The following is a 21,085-nucleotide window of genomic DNA, read 5'->3' on the forward strand; positions in this document are numbered from 1 at the left end:
GTTGAGTGTGTACCTACTACAATGTGTACGTTGATTGTGTACGTTGAGTGTGTCAGTGGTGTGTGTACGTTGTGCGTGTTCTAGGAGGGTGTTCCTGCCTGCGTCCTGGAGCACACTCGACCTCCTCCTTCTGCTTAAGACACAACAAAATATTTCAACACACGCCAGACGTCTCCCTCGTACTTAAGATTCAACACGCTCTCTCACCCTCACGTTGAGGGAAAAAGAATAAAAGAAAGAAAATATGCAAGGCTTAATGAGGCTCTTTTTTTTTCCTCTAAGGTTAGGTCAGGCGGCCACACCTCCCTTAGGGCCAGTAGGTTGGAGGTCGGGGAAAGGTCGACCTGAGCTCACCCAGGGTCCATTGTCAGCTCAGCAAGCAGCCAGCCAGCCAGCCAGCCTCCTCTGGACTCGGGCGCTGTCAAAGAAAATAGAAAGATTTACGACAAAAAATAGACAAGAAGATTTTTCCTCATGAGGATTTCTCTTGCTTTGTTAGTGGCCAGAGGAAGGTAGCCTAATGAAATGTAGTTTAGGGGGAAGGTGTTAGTGAGAAGTCCGTGGAGAGACCATCTCTCGCTTGAGGAAAGTCTTGCCCTTCGGTGGTGGCAGACAATTATCAACTTATTTTTGTGTGTGTGTATCCTCCAAGTAATCTATAAGGCAAAACAAACACTGCATGACTGAACGGAGAGATCAGAGATGCCTTGTGACTGTGAACGATGTGGTCATATATGACTTATGGCTTAGAGCGGGGAGGTCATAGATGCCGTATGACTGTGAATAGAGAAGTCATAATTAAATTGGTTTACTGAATCGTGGGGGAATGGAACGAAAGAGAGAATAAACAGCAGAAGACAAAGAGACTATGGGTATAGATATAAAAGAATAAGATAACAGCACAACGAAAACGTCTTGTGCTACAGAACTATAAGGAAACAAAAACTTGATTAACAATCTAATGCGGAAATGTGAGGAGAATGAACAGGTGGAATCAACAGCGTATCTGGAAGGTAGAGCAACTGATGTGAGATGCCATAGTCTAGAGCTGAGGAAACTTGATATTTCCAGTGAGAAATGAGATTATTCATCCTAAGTTAACCCTTGATGCCCGTAGACCTGAGCTTTAATATTCCTCCAGACGAAGGCGAACCTGAGGAACTTAACTAATACATCAGCCGACGTTGTTCTGAGAAGTATTGCCTTCAGGGGCGCGCGAGGGATTCACCGCTTCCTTATTACTATGCAGCCTCTGACCTGGGAAGGTCATCTGCATATCGTACGAGGGCAGCTCCCGGGAGATGTGCAGGTCGTATGCATGTGATAATAGAATTACTAGACAAAGACGGAAACGTCTGGGGGAATACTGCCCTCTGTTGAGACAGCCATTTTTACTCTCTCTTATGTAATGTGGAAATAAAACCCGGGACGAAAAACAAAGCCTGGCCCAGAGCACGACACAGTTGTAGGAAAATGCCATTTAATGTCAAGTTTGCTCCTAAATTTAAAGAAAATACGATGCAATCTTCCTGAAGGAAATTTCAGAATGGGATAGAGACATTGAGAACGGGATAGAGACCTTGTATTTATCTCCCGTTGTCTCCTCTCGTTTCTGGCGAGACTGGAGGTGATCTTATCAGACAAAACCAGTGCAATCTGGTATTGAATTTTCGATATTACGTTCAACCTTGACTCTGAGGAAGACAACACACTTCAGCCTTCAGGAAGGGATTGTCTGTGTGAACACATGAGGTAACTCAAGATGAGAGCGTCTCCAGCCTCATACTATGAGGTATGAGTGGCTTGTAGCGTCATCAGCCTCATAGTGTGAAGTATGACTGACTTGTAAGGTCATCATCCTCATACTGTGAGACAGGAGTAGCCTGTAGCATCACTGACTACATCCTGTGAGTGGCTTTTAGCGTCATGTATGAGACGTGGGCATAACGTCAAGAATATTCACAACTGATAACAATTGAGAATATCCTCTCCTGTCCACCAGGAGGCTCCACAACTCCCCTATCTTCACAGGGAGGTTCTACCACCCTCTTCTTGTTTTTCGGAAGGCTTTTAGCTGGACTGGACCAACGTCTTTATTATGCCGTGCAACATGGAGGGCCAGATGAACTGGACCACAATGCTTAACCCCGTGGAGGTCCAGGTGGACCGGGCCATAATGCTCAGCACAGTGGAGGACTAGGTGGACTGGTGAAGTGCTGTCATCACTCAGCCAGGAGTAGGCCAGCTCTCCTGACCCTGGAGAATAAGAGGAGATCCCTTGCATGGAGCATTAAAAACACAAAGGAAGATTACAACAAGTCTATGCTTAAAGAAGACGCAAGTAATTCTAAAAGGGAACTTGGCGAGGGTCGGACAGTACTTTATGCCAAACAGTTTACGATATTCTTCCAAAATTTCCTTATTTTTTTCTATAAACTCAACTTTAAGGGGATGTATATAGTTACGATAAGAGTTTTCGTAGTATTTTCGAAGGAGGAGATAAATGCATTGTGCTTCGCCAAGAATATTTCATATATGTAGATATTCACTGTATTTATGCATCCCATGATGTGCAACGGCTCTTGTTTTCTAAGTTTTCTAGTACTTCATCATCTTGAAACTCTTATATATCAATATAAGAAATGATCCATCTAACTCGTCTGGCGAAGGCAGTAGAGTAGTAGTATACCTCAGTCTGTAGTGTCAGTCAGAGGAGAGGCTGAGGATCGTCCTGAGCACCCACGGTACTGCCGTTCGTCATTATTTTCCCGAGTTAAGCACTTCTCCTGAAGCTCCGGGCACTTGTGACACTCCTCACGAGGGTCTGGAGTGAACATAACTAGTTCACCCAGACGCTGGCTCGTGAACTGAAGGAATCAACAAGTAAAAAAAAAACAGATAGATACCACCCACTCTATGACACACACGCACACACACTATGCTTAAAGCAGAAAGAAGAGATGGTAGATAGGTTAAAGGTAGGTTAAAGGATACGTGTATGAATGACGATTGACTGAAAGAGGTAGTACGTGATGGTGTGCTCACAGCCTTCGTCCAGATGATCATGGGTGAGCTGGGAAGAATGTAGGTGGGAAGGACAATGTACTCAGTGAGGACATATCACTAGAGGAGGATAAGAATATAGATAATCTAGAGATTCTGGGTCGTAGCTTGAATAATGATAAGTCAAGGAGTAGGACAATATCCTGTAAGGACGCCCTCACACACATGCATTTATGACAGGAAAGCAGAGAAAGAGAGTTCGAAGACAGTACAGATCAGAAGACAGTGAAGAATTGACTATTTCTCTCTTATGAACAAAGAAACTGATCATAACAAGGAGTGAAAGGAAAGAACGAACGAATGTTGAGAGATAAAGACTCGAGGAAGACACGAACGAGACAACATAGCCATGGAGGGAGGAAGGATGGAAGCAAGGAGGTAGGAAGGTTCAGGGGAAAAGAGGAGGGAAAGTTGGGAGGCAGACATGACGGTAATGAACGAGGCAGACGAGGTGGAGGGAGAATGGAGGAAGAAGGATAAGGGAACGTGTGGGGCCACCATCAGGGGACCGCCTGAGCATCATCAGTGCCAGCCAGCCAGGCCCTTCCTCGCTCCCTTGCCAAGGACGATGGTGGTGGCGGCAGAATGGAAAACGAGAGAATCCACTCATCGTTTTCTTGGTGTTCCTCACACTTCTTAGACGACCTTAGATTTTGAATTTCTCTGGCGTTGTCTCTCCGGGTCTGCAGGTGTGACCTTGCGTCCCTCGGGCATCAGGATATTTCTGAAATACAAATTGTTATCGAGACACTGATGTGTCTGGCTCTCAGGTCTTAATGCTGACACAAGAACTCTCTCTCCGAGTTCGAGGGACTTGGAGCGTGGCCGCCTGGGATCCTCTGATGACTAGCAACAATTACCAGACTGAGCTAAAGTTTGGAGGAAGGTTCTTTTTTCTCTAAAAAAGAAACAGTTTGGACTTATTCCAGGCACCGACTGTTTCCTTAAAGATGTGTCTTGTCTGGAGTCTTCGGGCTTCGTCAGTTCTCATAAAGCCGTCAGTATACAGGTCCTGTACGCGTCGTGGACGTGTCTCATCCATCATTCTTGACCATGTCCTCCTGTCATGTGCCTACCCTACCCCCTGCTCCAGGCCACCACCATGCCCCACCATAACACCTGCTGTAGCCTACCATGCCTCCTCCAACATGCTTGTATGCCATGATTTCCCTGGCTGCCAGCCCAAAATACCACATCAACTGTATACCCACATGGCAACGTTGATGATAGATTAACTTAATACGATTTAGTGAATCCAGTTTGCAAAAAACATTTCCATCAGATTTTGTCTTTGAACCAACAAAGTCTATATAACGTAATTGATCTGTAACGTAAGAATGACACAAAATATCATATATCTGGCTATCTAGCGGTCTGTCAAGAGATAAAGACAATAGATAAATACACTTTATATGTAGATGTACCCCAGCCTACGATATATAGATATGTATATAAACTTGAGTATAAAATATTGATGTGTGTATATGAATGTACGTTCGTGTACATGCATGAACATGCGTATGCATGAAAGAGGAATCTTAATCCCAAAAACTGTAGTGACAAATGTGTCCCCCACCAACACTCCAATAAGAAAATATGGACAATCTGGAAAGCGAAAAGAAAAGTGCAGTGGGAGGGCCGAGGTAACTGGGCGGTGGTCTCTAACAAAAGAACGGATATATTGAGGTTGCTGTGCCGGATGCCGTGGGCTTTCTTGGTGGATGAGAAAGTGGAGGAGGGAGGAGAATGGAAGAAGGCCAGTAATCTGCCGCGGCCAGTAGCGCAGAGTTCGTATTGGAGGAGAGAAGTGTAGGGTAGTGGTCTGTAGTGGAGAGAAGTGGAGGGTAGTGGTCTGAGGTGGAGAGAGGAGGTCTTCGCTTCGTACCACACAAGCTTGGTCTTCACTTGTGCCACTGACGTGCTGGGGTCCGTCCTGGTGCCCACCTCTGGGTCAGGCAACGAGAAGCTTCGCCTTCCGCTGCATGGTTAAAGGGGTTGGATTAAGGGAAGCCACCCACAGGTTTGTCCCGGGAGGCTGGGTCAGGGGTTCAACACAGGTCAGCTCAGGGAGGCTGGGTCAGGGGTTCAACACAGGTCAGCTCAGGGAGGCTGGGTCAGGGGTTCAACACAGGTCAGCTCAGTGAGGCTGGGTCAGGGGTTCAACACAGGTCAGTATCGTGAGGTTTGTTTGCGGGTTCAACACAAAATACAGCTATAGTTCTTTAAGAATTCAGCTGACTGTAAGAATGGGAGTTGTTCTTTGCATCTACGAAAACATAAGGTCAGCAGATCTTACACACACACACACACACACACACACACACACACACACACACACACACATGAAAAGAACTGATATGTTCTTAACTCTAAAAGAAGACAAGAACTGTACCTCGGAACCAGACACATTACCTCCACACATTACGCCACGCCTCAGGCTGTTCTATGATCACCACTCAGCGAGGAACACTTTACTGTTACGTCTTCTAGTGTGGTCAAATTCCACGTAAAAGCCCGCCAACTAAAACTTTGTTCGTGCAATATTATATTTTTCTTCATATGATTCTTATTACTTCGGTCATTTCTAGACATAAATGATACTAGAAGAGAATCAAGAACCGTCGCTAGTAGTCGTGTTCATTTAAAAACCAAAGAAACAAGAAACAATTATCTTAAGTGACACTTTACAACTCCAGTTTCTCATTTGCATCATAAGTCAAGGTAATCTTCTTTCGGTCATTTCTTACTGTAATTTCTTGCTGGGTTGGTGAGCGCGGCACATATGTAAACAAGACGTGGCGAGAGATTTAAATTCAGGGTATTTAAAGGTTGGGAACACATCCTGTGGCTGTCTAACGCTGGCAAAAGTTGAGGAAAGGATAAAACTATTTTCAATGTTTCCTAAAAACATTTCCAGTGTTTTGCTGCCTCATTTTCCTCATACTTTCAACATCGTCGATGTCTTTATTTTCATTTTTCGCTGCTTGAGGTAGTTAGAGCCTCTTAAAACATCTGTAACGGCTGTGAATGGCCGGTGGGAGAGGCCAGACATATACAGTGTGACCATCAACAGTGTGTCACCACTTGTGTGCTAGCAGCGTGTGGCTGGCGGCTATACCGTGCCAGACGTACGTTTATCCGTTCCTCCGTCGGCCGTGGTGGCTAAGATCAAAGCGTCATCCTTCAGCGTTAACTTGTACACTGGTGGTGGAGGGACAGGTCTAACAGCTGCTACTCCCTGTCTAGCATTGTCAACACACACACACACACACACACACACACACAGCCGGAACAGGCACAGAAGAGGATGAAGGGAAACACACAGCTGCAGCAATTTCAGAAACTGATGAAATGGAATGGAAGAGAAATAGAACTGCGAATGTGGGCGTAAGAAAGGCAACAGAACAGGAGAGAGAGAGAGAGAGAGAGAGAGAGAGAGAGAGAGAGAGAGAGAGAGAGAGAGAGAGAGAGAGAGAGAGAGAGAGGTTGGTGATGGAGATAAGGATGCCTTAGGTAATGATGGTACGGTGATATTGCTTGGTGACCCGTGGTGTCAGGTCACAGGAACACCTCCACACAGTAGAGGGAACCACCAGATCTCAGGACCAGTTGTTCACTGACCCGGGGTTCCCCCACAGTGGTGTATCTAGGGTATGGCAGGTAGGGCAGGTGCCTGCCCTGGGCGCCACTCAACAGCTTTGTTTTTTGACCTATGTTACCAGATTGACATTGTGAACGGTTTGGTTTTGTGAGATAAGAAAGAAACTCGCCTACTCTTCAACTATAGTCATATTTGGCTACTAACAGTTGCATTACCGCTTCTACATTACAATTTTGATCAAATAAGTCTTTAACTTTAAGTTTTTAAGAGTTTATATAAATCTAAGTTTGGCCTAACTTTTCAACAGTTTATAATTACACTGTACATATTTCTACATACATCCATGGTATGTACACTTTTAATCAAGCCAGGGGAGCAATTTCAGTGCTTGCCATAAGCACCATTTCCCTTAGATACGCCCCTCTTCCCCCAGGAGACTGTACACTGGCCACACTGTCAACCAAGGACTGTCAGAAGGACTGCAACACTTTACACACTCTCCACGCAGGACTTGAGGATACAGACGCCACAGATTATGTGCTTAAATATATAATCTGAATCTGTTTAGAGTTATGATAAGGAGTGTTGAGAGACGTGTCTTATTGGTTTGTTTACTCATAGCATAATGATGAATATTAATACTTTAGGAAGGCGGCACCAGCAGGCTATGTGAATCCCAGAGAGGCTGAGAAACAGGGAAACATCCAATGAGGTTTAATGTGAGGGTAACTTGAGGGCCTTATCAAGGGTAACATGAGGGCCTTATCAAGGGCACCGTCAGAGACTTATCATTGGTAACATTAGAATCTTGTAAAGGGTAATTTGGGAGCCTTGTTAAAGGTAAGATGAGAGATTTCATATCTTTGATTACACGCCATGGTGGTAGAGGGGAGAGAGCAACACCCCGTGTATCAGATCCCCAGCTGGTGTATGATGCTCTGGAAACTCCTGTATCTGGCTGGACAGCAAGACTTCAGTGGACTGATGTAGTTCAAACCAGATTAAGTTGTCTCACGTCTTCTGTGGCTTTTCCAGACTTCGCGAAACGTTTAGACTCTTCATATAGTATAAGTCTCGTGACGAAGACAGGTGGAGGATCATTTGCAAGGCTATAAAGTACCTCAGGTGAAGACTGGAATCCAGTTCCCTTCAGATGGAGGCTTGGAATCCACTCTCCTTCGGTAGAAGGGTTTGAATCCACTTCCTTCCTGACTGAGGCTGGAAACAAGATTATTCCTTCGTCTGGCTCGCTCATATAAGTTTACACAGGTTCTCTCTCTCCTACTTTCTCCTCACGTGAGATACACAAGATAGTTTCTTAACCCGTGAACTTAACAGAATCATTTCTTGTCCAAGTATCTCAACTGGAGACAAAGTATAGGCAATAAGAAATGCGATTTTAGGTCACAGATAAACTAATGTGAGCAGGAAATTAGATGTAGGTCACCACAGTGCTATGTACAGGGTGTAGTGACCTCTAGAAGCGTAAAGTTCAGCACTCACATGTACGGACGCAGCAGTCCAAGTGCGTATGCGCATAGGTACGCTAGCGGGGGAGGATGGATTGTACTACCAGACAGAAGTGCCCTAATCGGTACGATCTCACTCAGACACACAGAGCCAAGTGAGAGAGGAGGGGCAAAGCGGAGTGAGAGTGGAGAGCTGTGTTGAAACATCGACCGGACTTCGTTGCTGCTGCTGCTGGTGGTTCTGAGGGAAGCTATGGTGGGGGCGCGCCGACCCCCACCCGCACTGCTACCACACACCCCCTAACCCCAACACTCCTGATCTCTCTCTCTCTTTCTCTCTCTCTCTCTCTCTCTCTCTCTCTCTCTCTCTCTCTCTCTCTCTCTCTCTCTCTCTCTCTCTCTCTCTCATTTTCTATTCTGTTCCATCTTTTTCATTTTTCTCACTATACGCGTATTTGTCTTTCTCTCTTCCTTCTCTCCCCTCTTATCCTCCCCCCCTCTCTCTCTCTCTCCCCTTCCTCTCCCCAGTAGCACCATCACCATCATTGTCTTTCTACGTCATCGGCCGTGTGGGCGCCGCCCCGCCTCCCCACAACGCAAAGATATTACTCGACCCCTGAACTTTGAACTTTTTTCGGCCTGTGTTCCATGCGCCTCCTGCTAACCGCATTATATATATATATATATATATATATATATATATATATATATATATATATATATATATATATATATATATATATCCTGTTGGTCTGACCTGGAGGAAACGTGAATGATTCAGTGAGTAGACTCGTTCATTCCCAGGATGGCGTGCAACTTGCATCCCTTCCATTTCTGGAATTGACTCGTACCATTCCTCCATCCCGATACCAGGTGAGTGTTGGCCTACTCACCTATTTGCTAAATGAACAAGTGAAGCTTTGTGGCACTCAAGCCTTCCCTATTCAAAGAACTTGAACCTTCACCTGTGCACCACCTGAACTCTACATAGGTTCTCCCCACCTTAGTATCTCACAGTGAACGCGACCCTCTCTCTACATAAACCTTAATTGCTTTCACCCATTTTCTCTACTCGTCTGTAACGTCATGCAAGGCTGAAGTGGCTCATCCTGTTTCAGACTTGATAAGGCTGAAGTATGTGCAGTCAGCCTGATGCTGAAGCGAGATATCTTACTGTGGACAAAAGTTAACGAGTGTCGTGTCATCATGCCACGACACTTAGTCTGGGCCCTGTCGTGTTGTGACACCACGACATCTGCACAGCCCACCCTCTAGTATGTCGAGGGTAAACAAAACAAGCACCTAAAATACATATCCGGTAAGCCACTCACACGACTCACTAATCCTACTCCAGACATATTTACGTTCTATTTCCTATTTCCCTGTTGTATCTCCGCAGTAGAATCTCCTTATTTTTTTTTCCAAGCAATCAGTTAAGATCCAAAAGTCTAGAAATACAGAAACATATGATGCTCAAAGATTTTGTCTTCGGAAAAAAATGGTTGTGTGATTCAGAGATTTCAACACGTTCAATTATCCCCTATTACTACCCTAGTGGGTTTCGAACCCTCGTTAAGCATATCAGTTTTAAGTTCTCGGAGAAGGTGCGTTCCTCGGAAGGTTGATAAGGTAGAGTCTGTGAGTGAGACAGCGGGTCGGGTGCGTTATGGGAGGGTGACTTACTGTGGTGTCCACTTTATCATCTACTATCATAAAACTGCGTCGAATGGGGCCAGTGGTGTGTTGCTGCTGTCATTCCGTTGTGTTTCTTTGTTTATTGAAGTTATGGTCAGACCTCCAGGGTTGATGACAGCAGCACGAGTCGACAGGGGAAAGAACAGGAAACTAGGCAGAACAAGTGAAGAAGGAGGAGGAGGAGGAGGAAGGGGACTTCGACAGAACAACTGGAGGAGGAAGCGACTCCGTCAAACGTCCCAAGCCTCTGCTAAACCTTCCCTTCCTCATCCCCGCCTGGCAATAACTTCATTATATTCACGTATCACGTTTGAAAGGAATCAGAAGACGCAGAAAATTGGCTCCGGCAGCGGCTGATTGGCAGGTGGTATTGTTAGAGCCAAGTTACTTTAACTTGATGAAAGTGGAAGACGAATACTGTGTCTGGTTGCAGGTAATTGTCGCAACAGTAAGACTTCCTCAGTGATGAAGGAATCGTTATAATCGTTGATATTCATTTGTTGTCATATAGCCATTAGTTATATATTGTGTCGTATACACACTAGTCATATAGTGTCATATAGTCATCCTTCATCTACTTTATATGGTAGAAATTGTCATATGATATTAGGATAAGTTTTCTTTGGGTCCTGATTGTTGGGTCGCGTTTTATTATCCCTCTTCTGCCATACACGATTGATTTTGTCATTATTCCCGTTTCCATTTCTTTTATTTTCGTCTTTTACTTTAGTCTTTCGAAACGTTCTTAAAACTCCTGATGGGAAGAGGTTCTTAAAACTCCTGATGGAAAGAGTTAAAGCGTTTTAATTCTTTTTAAGTATTTCATTAAAGGTGTCTAAGGATCACAAAAGACTTTGATCAACTTACTAGGATGATAAGTATCTTCTATACAGCATAAGTAAACCACTCCAAGACCTGTGCGTGATTTCACTGTTGTAAGGACAGAATATTGGGATTGTATACTAATGACAGTCATGGTATCTGAACCAAAAACGGAGATGCTGGTCGGTGTGTGATAGTTCCTAACATAAGACGGGGATATTGTTACAACTGTCGGCCTGTAGCGACTGACTGGAAGATGAATAATGGAATGTGAGTATATAATCTCATTACAGACAGGGGAGTGGGAACTCGTCTCATCCATTGTCATTCTGACGTCATTGCAAACGAAGGTAATTCGTGGTAGATCATGCAACTTATGCTTCTTGTGTGATGGGGATTGAGGGCGTTAGGAGGAGGGAGAGAGAGAGGAAAAGAAGGGAAGCAGAGAGGGAAACTGAAAGGGAGAGATAGGAAAGAGATAAAAAGAAAGATCTAAGGAGGAAGGGAAAGGGAGGAGAGAAATATGGAGATGGGGTAAGAGTAAAAAGTAATTTACTTTCAAAATACTTTCACATTCTAGTATCGCTCTCGGTCCCCTGGGTTGGAGATGGGCTGTGGTCAGGATGGGAATGAGCCTCAGGACCACTGGGCAGGACCACCTGGTGATGGGTGACCTCCTCTGCTGCGTCTGGCGAAGTACCTGGGCAATACCCCAGTGTCACCCCCAAACCTACCCAGAGTACCCTCTCAGTTGGTATTGGGATGAGGAGGACGCCTGGAACCTGTGACTGGGAGGTCCTCTGGCTCTTCCATCTCTCAGACTAATGGCCTCACAGTCACTCATAATTATCGAAAATATTGTGAACGACAGACAGCATTGCTGCCTGCTTCCACTGTACCCGCAGCACCACCAACTATAAGTGACATATTTTTTTTCCTTCATGTTTCTGCTCTACACAAGTCCTCCATTACCACCTGTCAGGTCTTGTCAAAATCACAACAAAAACATTTAGCCATCCATTGTCGAACGAAAAATGATCGGCCAAATGATTTTTTTCCCATGGCAGCTGAGACAATAGGTGGCGACCATCATGTGAAGAGCAATCAAGATATCACGACAAAAATGACAGAGAAAATTACAATGGCCAACATGGCGGAACGGGCCCCAGGACCTAACCCTCCCAGGGGCAGGGATCCAGGACCTGACCATCCCAGGGGCAGGGATCCAGGACCTGACCCTCCCAGGGGCAGTGACGTGTCCACACTGTGTATATTGACCTTTATTATCGTCATCTAAGGTCACATGTACCAGGAGCACATATATGCCCTACCTAGACTGTTCAAGCACATACATATTCCAGCCTCTCTATGAGTTTTTACCATATATTCGTGTCGGTAAAAATTCTCTCCATTGATGTACCAAGTGAACGATTATTTCTTTGAGTCTGAAGGCAAGCAAGATGTAAACCAAGACTTGTACGTGATCGGTTACGTACCGTCCGTGTCAGTCATGAGGGACGTGGTGCGCGCCGTGCCCCTCCCATCTCACTGTAACCTTCTCATGCAATCCCACTATTCAGACGTCTTAATACCCAAGTTTAATCTGAGATTGGAATGGGTTTTAAGTGATCCCCAAACCAAGAATGCAGTCGAGGAGGCTGGGTAGCCGGCGTTTAATTAAACCTTTGGCCCAAGTCTCCAGGGCTTCCCCTGACACTACGGTGTTCTCATGAAACGTGTAGGTCCTGAGGCACCGGTGGTAATTACATCATCATCATATGTCTGGTGAGGGTCATCGTACTCAGACCTCTGCCTCCACACTGTAGTAGGCCCATCAGTCCTCCTGGTGATATTCTTGTTTGATTCTGCGTCGATCATTTGATCGTTCCTGGATGTGAAGTTGGTTTTCCATGAATATAAAGACCACATTAAAGATGGGAAGGAAGGATGCTGGGAGCTGGCTATGTCTGCCCATACCTTAGGACCATCTTCAGGAAACTGGTATCACCTGGCCTAGGCTGGCCACATCTGCCGCTGATGGTATGCAAAACAAGTGCCTCAGAAATGGTGGACGAGTATAATAAAACAGTATCTAATACCCCGAATATTCCACATACTTTTAGGTATATACAGGGGGAGGACATTACCCCAGGCAATGTGCCCTTTACGTAATGTTAAGGTTTGAACAACTTACGTTATAATACGTCAGCTGGAGAGAGAGAGAGAGAGAGAGAGAGAGAGAGAGAGAGAGAGAGAGAGAGAGAGAGAGAGAGAGAGAGAGAGAGAGAGAGAGAGAGTACGAATATCACTTACGATAATTGAAAAAAAAGTCGTTCCATATTCCCCCACCCGCCGTCCATCAGAGCCGCCGCTCTGCACAACGAGTTTACTTAGGGCGGTTTACATGCATTGGTTTACCAAAGTTAGTTTAAATATATTTGTTTTCTTACGTTGGTTTACCTGGATTACTTTGTCTACTTTGGTTTACCTGGATTGGTTTACCAACGATGGGTTTTCTGGATGTATTTTCTTTTTATCTCTTTGTTTTCAACTCACTTTACACGACTCATTTTTTTGCATGTATGTGTTGGTCTCCCTTCATTACTTTAGCAGGGATGGCGCATGTAATATGGTATCCATGAATATTGTCATAAAGGAATATGTATATGCGTAGGTATACCAGACATGGTATACGTGAGTTTACTTGTTTCATTGGTGTCAGTGGGTTGGTTTACAATGAAGGGTCACACGATCTACTTGTCGAGTGTATATTTTTGATGACTTTTGTCTTAGTATGTTTGAAATCCAAACGAAAGCTTTGTTTAGTTGCGTAATTGTTCGATTGTTTTTGTAAACCTGTAGACGAACTTGTTTACTGGTTTACAGTACGTTGATATATGTCTGATTGATGACGCTGGTTAACGTTTGTGGTTTACATTAAAAACTGGTATGCGATGAAAGGTTCACCTGTGCATGTTCAGGTTTCTATACATAGGTTGGTGTGGTAGGGTTGGTTTACCTGTGTTTGCAGGTCTGGGTTTGCCTGAGTAGGTTTGAGCAGTGAGATAGTTTACATGTAGGTTCTATTTACTTGGTTTGATGTCGTGGGATGGTAAACAGTTTGTGACTTGCTCTACATCGGTTGGTTTATAAGGGTTAGTTTAGTCTACTCTTGTATACTCTAGCTGGTTTGTGTAGGCTGGTATACTTGTTTATGATCTTTAGTGGAATTTACATACGTAAGTTCAATATATGAGATGTTTGTAAGTTGGTTTATCTAGGATGATACACAAACAGGATACAATGAGATTATGTGTTTGTACCCTCAGTCTACACAAGTTTAACGAGCAGATTTGTTGGTATAATTAGCTATACAGCACAGCACACAATGGATGGGTTTACATTTCTAACAGTATCAGTTTACCAACACACGATCATCCCCCAACACACGAAACAATGATGAAAAAGGCAACACGTGCAGTTATGTGTTTTGAAATATACCATTTTTTCTGTCATTTATCAAAAAACTCCAGCCAAACCTCACTGACAAATTGTTTTTTAATCATGTTCTGGTGTCACAGTCTGACGACTCCAATACTACTGTTTTCCACCGTGTTATATTGTGCCGTGTTGGTGTTGCTTTGAGTGGCTCTGGGCGAGTGTAAGGGAATCATAGTTTCAGGGAAGCGTCGATATATTGTGAACCTCCGGTATTACTGCATCACACATAGGGAAGGTCTGTCTACCTTACCGTCCATGTCAGTTCAAAGTCAAATAATGAATTACCTGGCCATGTGTTGTGTGTGGTGTTTGGCCGGAGTCGGCCCACCAGCGCGTTCCCAGACACTTGGCCGATAATGAACATATCGTCGTCTCTGTTAACTTGATATTATTTGACAGTGGCCATCAAGTAACGTGACGTGTAATTATATGAAGACCAGAGCAAGCTTTTGCTGGAGGAAGAAACTCTTGTAGTTATATTTTTACATATACCGTGTATATATATATATATATATATATATATATATATATATATATATATATATATATATATATATATATATATATATATATATTCCATAATTGTCCTTCATTTGCCCTACAAAGACATATATACACATAAAAATAAATCATGAGATGTGGTCCTGCCTGATGGACGTGGCTGGCTTCCTGGGCGATGCGGGAGCCAGACGGAAAGGTGATCTCGGGTCAGAAAGGTAGAGTAAGGTCAGGTTAGGTTTTAGTCATGAAAGGAAGTGGTTTTCGAGGCCAGGTTGTGAATAGATGAAACAGGAAACAAAGTGATTATGAAGGAACTAAAAAAATTATGGTCTGGGAGTTTTAGAAGACTTAGAAAATTTTATATTTCATGTTAGACGATCTGACGATAGATGATAGTGATAGACACTACCAGGTAATGGATGGAAATGCCTCGCTGGCTGCTCACTGCTGGATATTACCTCAAAGTCTAAATGGAGTTTGATATTAGCGAAATTCAAACGCAGAATTACGTTGCAGGAAATCCAGTTTATTATGATTACTTCATTCCCAGTATGATTGGGTTGATCAGGAAGATACAGCGTCCGCACATTACACACACACACACACACACACACACACACACACACACACACACACACACACACACATATCATCATCATCATCATCATCATCATCATCATTAACCCATGTCTGGCGTGTCATAGTGAAGGATGTTGGGTAAGTACAGAGGAAGGTACCTCTAAAATCATCTTCACTACACCCTGGATAAACCTAGATTCACTTTATCCTCGACAAACGCTTCTTCAATATACATCCTCGACATCACTGGCCTTTGATCTGTCCCTTTCTGGTTAGGTCTCACGCAATAGTGAAGTTGGAGATATTAAACCACCAGTAATGTAGCATGAGGTAAACTCCGGTAGTGAAGCAAGAGGAGGTAAACTTCAGTACTAAAGCATGAAGAGGTGAATCCCGGTAGTGAAGCATGAAGAAGTAAACCTTTGTAGTGAGGCAAGAAGAGGTAAACCCCTGTAGTGAGGCAAGAAGAGGTAAACCCCTGTTGTGAGGCAAGAAGAGGTAAACCCCTGTAGTGAGGCAGGAAGAGGTAAACCCAATAATGGAGCAGGAGGCTGCTGGGTCCCTACCGCCAGAGGCATTAGAGGTAAACTTTTTTGAGTGTAAACTTTGCCGGTGTAGTGAGAGAGAGACATAACATTGAATGGCTCTCATGAACATGCAAGTGTTTCCCTAAGTTCCCACCTCCAGCTGAGCGCCACTGGTAAAACCATTCCAGGCTTAATTGCTGGGGCAAAATAACCAAAACAAAACATACGTTAACGCTGAAACCACAAAAAAAAGTTTCTTTTTTTTAAAATAACGTTCAGATCTGGACTTCAATAGTCGTCCACAGTTTTAAACGCCGTAGTCCTTACCATGACTTTACCTCCGTGTGTGTTACGGCCGCTGTGATAATGCAATAAGATGTTTATAACGTGTGGAGGACCCCTGAGAACCCACATTATCCCAGGAGAAGCTGTTAAGTTAGATTCATAACGCGAAAATTACGAGAGGCGTAAGGCATTGTAGATGGTGGCGATTACTGGGTGTTGGGTGGCTGCCATGTTATCCCGCCTGGGGGCGCAGGGGCTGGCCTGCTGGTCGTGGTATTTTTTCTGGTGATTGAGTGGTTGATCGTGGCGCTTGTGCTCGTGTTTTCCTGCTTCCTTGCTTGTAGCGCTTGTCCTTGTGTTTTCCTGGCTGCTTGTAGCGACTATCCTGGTACTCTCCTGGCTGCTTGCAGTGTACATAACAGCTTCCGTGAGCAGATGATGCCTTTATTCCCCTCACGTGTGGCGGTAACTTCCTAGCTGGAAGCGTCATCACGGCTACCGTGCGTACAACATACCGTTTCTCCTCAGTTCATTCCTTGTAGCGAGAACGTTCCTCCCTGGTTAATTCTTGGCTGTAAGAACGTTTTATCCCTAATTAATTGTTTGAAGTGAGAGCGTTTTCTCCCCAATTAATTCTTTACCGCGAGAATGTTTTTATCCTCAGCTGATGCATTGCAGTGGGAACGTTTTCTCTCGCAGCGAGAACGGACAGTTGAACCCAGGAGACAGAAGCTGTCCTCGAGACATCCCACACTCTCCTGTGTTCAGTGTCTCCTCCTGTCCCGATATAGACCGCGTCCAGAGGAAGGTGGCGCTGCAATCAGTTCCTCTTGAAGTGCTACGAGAACACCCGCGCCTCCCTGAGATCCCAGGAAGGTTATCGATCTCATATTTGGCGCAAACTGATGTGTGGATGACGCCGTCCAGATACCAGGATGGACCACTGGTGTCAGACGTGTGTGTGTGTGTGCACGTTCTCACTGAAGGTCGCGGGTCAGGAAAAAAAAAGAGAATCCAAATATAAGTTTAAGCTTCTCAAGTTCCAGGAGCTTTTAAAAGTACTTACAGAATGGCGTCCAGAAGGAATAAAAGAAAGTTACCCCAGCCTCGGGGAAGTTAGAGAAATGTGGAGGAGTTACGGTGAATATTCCTCCACATTATTATATAGATAACACTGAGAGGCTCTTAAAAGGCTGTACAGTCCCAGGGTTACTTGTTCACGTTGAATAATTCATAAGATATTGAGGCGGATTTATGTTATTTGTACCTGCAATAACTGTGCCTCGGGTAACAAAGGAAACAACACAGGCTTTTGAGATCAGAACGTGGAGTTGGTAAATATGATTTTAGTGGACTCTGGTGTGGGAAATTCAGTGGTAGTAGTAAGGGAGTTACCAGCACGGACGGTACCACCTCCAGCAGTAGTAACCTCCTCATTAACCCCTCCTGCTGTAGTGATAATGTCTAAGGCAAGAACAGAATTATACATCAACATAAACGTAAACATGACGACGGTGCGTTCAAGCCCCGAGACCAAAGCCAGACGAAAACTCGTTCACGTTTTTCGAATCCGACAATTCTAAGTCAGGGGAAGAAGCAACTGTCAGGCCAAATATACTAGTTGTAGGGAAGTTCGAATATATAGAGGCACAGTTCAGGGGATATGATACGCAGCTGTCAGCAGACAGATGATAGTAATACAGCCTCGTAGTGGGTGAGTTATCCCTCACGGTGTAGTAACCTGGAGCGGGTCTTGAACCTCTCATCATAAAGCTTCCTGAACAAACACATTTCGAAGCTTCACTGGTTCAGTTTACCCCCGATAGATGATGTTCTAAATGGCGACTCATTAGTTCAGTTTGTGGTAGATTACCGGACTTATCTTAATATTGGAAATGAAATTTCCATTATCATTACATATACAGTAATGGTGGAATATGAACACTCGCTGAAAAAGAAAACAATCAACGTAATAGGACAGTAAATCTGTTGGCAGTTCGAGTATATGATGGACTGAATCTGACACGAAGAAAATCTGACTAATGATCATTTCAACTCAGAGGTGAATGATTACGACCTTTTGATCGATTCTGGGTTTTATTTTGACATCTGATAACATAATCGGGACTGTATTCTGTGAAAACTTTGACTGTGTGGTTGAGAAGGTGTCTTAGTGGATAATGCGGTTTGGAACATTTTTGAACATTTTTCATTGACTTTATTTTATCATCAGAAATATATTTCTTCATTATGTCAATAACGAGATTAGTGGGTCAATAAGGATCATACTCCGGCGACTTCTCCGTTGTTTTCCTCACTACATATTGTGCTGCTGCCATTGTCCTGCAGGTTATTGACCCCCCTGGAGCCGGGGAAGTGGGGGGAGGTGGGGATTGCACTTGCTGGTGGGTGTCACAGTGAAATAGAGCAACCCGCCTTACCCAGGGGTGAGGTGTATGAACCTCTCCGTGGCTACATGATTACATGAACTGCATCATCAATGAACATATCCTGCGAGAAGCAGACACGTGAATATACTGTGTTTATTTAGAGCTTGTCCCAGTGGTGGAGGATCTGGGTCATCCTACCTCAGTGATGGAGGACCCGGGTCATGCTACCTCAGTGGTGGAGGACCTGAGGATGCCTACCTCAGTGGTGGAGGACCTGACGCTTCCTTTCCCAAAGGTAACGGGACCTATGGCTGACTCTCTCTTGGGAACAATGAAGCAATGGAAGCAGCCAAGCAGTAAGGGAACAGATGACGTCACAATGCCTGATGTCACGAGGGAGTGGAATGATGAATGTCACGAGGGAATGGAATGATGAATGTCATGAGGGAGCACATAACACACGAGAACATTTTGGGCCACGGATGAAGCGCGCACCTTTAGTCTCCTGAAATTCGTGGGGGATGATAAATAACATTTACGGTTTTCGTCAGAATTAGCTCCGTGGGAGCATCATATCTTATGGGATTTGGCTGGGAGCCCTCGGAAAACGAACATGGATGGATAGATATGGCGACAAACATGAAAAAGAAAGTGGGATGGAAAGAGGATAAAAGATAGACGCTGGCAAGCGGGACACATGCCGTGTAAACACGGGAATCAGTAAGTGGGAGAACTGTGGGTCGAGTTAGGTCGCGTACGATGGTGGTGTCTGGTTCTAGACCTTCACCAGTGTCAGTGTAGGTTGGTATTGTAAAGTCCTGGGCCCTCAACACTGCCATTATCAGCTGTGACGTCGACAGTGATCACAGCCATTGTGGAGACTCTGGCACACAGCTGTTGGTGGGGCTGAAGACCGTAGCTGAGAAGGTGGAGAACAGCTGAGAGGGATGGAGTTTGAGGTGGATGACAACTCCTGAGTCTTGTGTGGAGATGTGGAATGTGAAAGACAGTAAATGACGAGAGGAAGAATGTGGAAGTTGTCTATACATTCAGAAATGGGAAATAACGATTTTTAGATTCGTATGAGACAAGTATGGCAGGAGGTGGGACCTACGCGTCCAGACGGAGTCAGTGATGCTCACAGTGGGAGGTATTTGCTAGTCCTTGCTTGTACTTGTGGATGGCAGACTGCTGTGTTTGTGGCAGACTGCTGTGTCTGTGGCAGACTGCTGTGTTCGTGGCAGACTGCTGTGTTCATGGCAGGCTGCTGTGTTAAGTTCAAGGTATTTCAGAAATGTTAAGCTGAGATTGTACATGTTGGTGATATTCCCGTGTAAGGACATCCGGCTGCAGGTACGACTGTCATAATGCTCTGCAACAACTGGTCCTGAGGATTACTAAAGCCTAATGTCATACTAACCTGATTTATAGCAAGTTAACTTACTGGCATCCTCCACAGTGGGTGGATCAGCGCTACCAGCCTCCACAGTGGGTGGATCAGTGCTGCAACCCTCCACAGTGGGTGGATCAGCGCTACCAGCCTCCACAGTGGGTGGATCAGTGCTGCAACCCTCCACAGTGGGTGGATCAGTGCTACCAGCCTCCACAGTGGGTGTATCAGTGCTGCAACCCTCCACAGTGGGTGGATCAGCGCTACCAGCCTCCACAGTGGGTGGATCAGTGCTGCAACCCTCCACAGTGGGTGGATCAGCGCTGCAACCCTCCACAGTGGGTGGATCAGTGCTGCAACCCTCCACAGTGGGTGGATCAGCGCTACCAGCCTCCACAGTGGGTGGATCAGCGCTGCAACCCTCCACAGTGGGTGGATCAGTGTTGCCAGCGGCGGCGGCTTGTAGTGGTAGCTCCTCCCAGGCCCCGACCGTCCCCATGGGGAGGCCAGCAAGCCAGCCAGCCACAGTGTAATCTCGTGAACTTGTTTCTCGTCTCAAAAACTCGGAATAGTTCGCCGTGGAGAGAGAGAGAGAGAGAGAGAGAGAGAGAGAGAGAGAGAGAGAGAGAGAGAGAGAGAGAGAGAGAGAGAGAGAGAGTTGGCTACACCACATTCATTTTCCACCAAGAATATTTTCAAACATTTCAAAAGAGTACGAGGTGTGGCCTGCGTCTACCAGGTGGTACTCTGCTGGACATGCTGTTGGTGACGGCACGTCTGTTTAACAGGTAAACGGTGAAGGACCAGCGTGCAGCACCACCGGGGTTTATAACCAGGCGATCACCGCAAAGTTGCTGGGGAAGTTATATATCATGTAAATGTACAAAACATGCGGATGTTTATCATGGTCGTAGGTGCGTTTAAGGTTCGGCTCCAGCATCCATTTTCTACACAGTAATACAGAAATGGAGTCTTTATAGACATCTCTGTTAGATTTCTTCTTGCCAGGGCAAACATTTGACGCTAAGGTCAAAGGCCAAAACCAGCACGGGTGACCACGGACGTAGGTTGAGTGCAGGAGTGTGAGGAAGTGTTTTGTGTTGTGTGGTTATATGTGGGTTATAACACTTGCACCGCACAGCTTGAGGGTCCTGCGCCAGCAGAAACATCGACTCGCCCACATAACTCAGGTTTTACGACCCGAGAAAACTATTAACAGAACACAGCCAAGTTAGAGGTACGTGGCAAGTTGGAGGTGGTGG

General features: G+C 45.1%; 1 protein-coding gene across 1 annotated transcript in view; it reads left to right on the top strand.

Annotated features, from left to right (window-relative positions):
* The window catches only part of LOC139763415 (uncharacterized), a 118,524-nt gene that overhangs the window by 58,203 nt on the left and 39,236 nt on the right, over window positions 1-21,085 (top strand). The gene's annotated exons all lie outside the window — the stretch shown is intronic.

The sequence above is a fragment of the Panulirus ornatus genome, chromosome 47, assembly GCF_036320965.1.
Source record: "Panulirus ornatus isolate Po-2019 chromosome 47, ASM3632096v1, whole genome shotgun sequence".
NCBI classification, from domain to species: domain Eukaryota; kingdom Metazoa; phylum Arthropoda; class Malacostraca; order Decapoda; family Palinuridae; genus Panulirus; species Panulirus ornatus.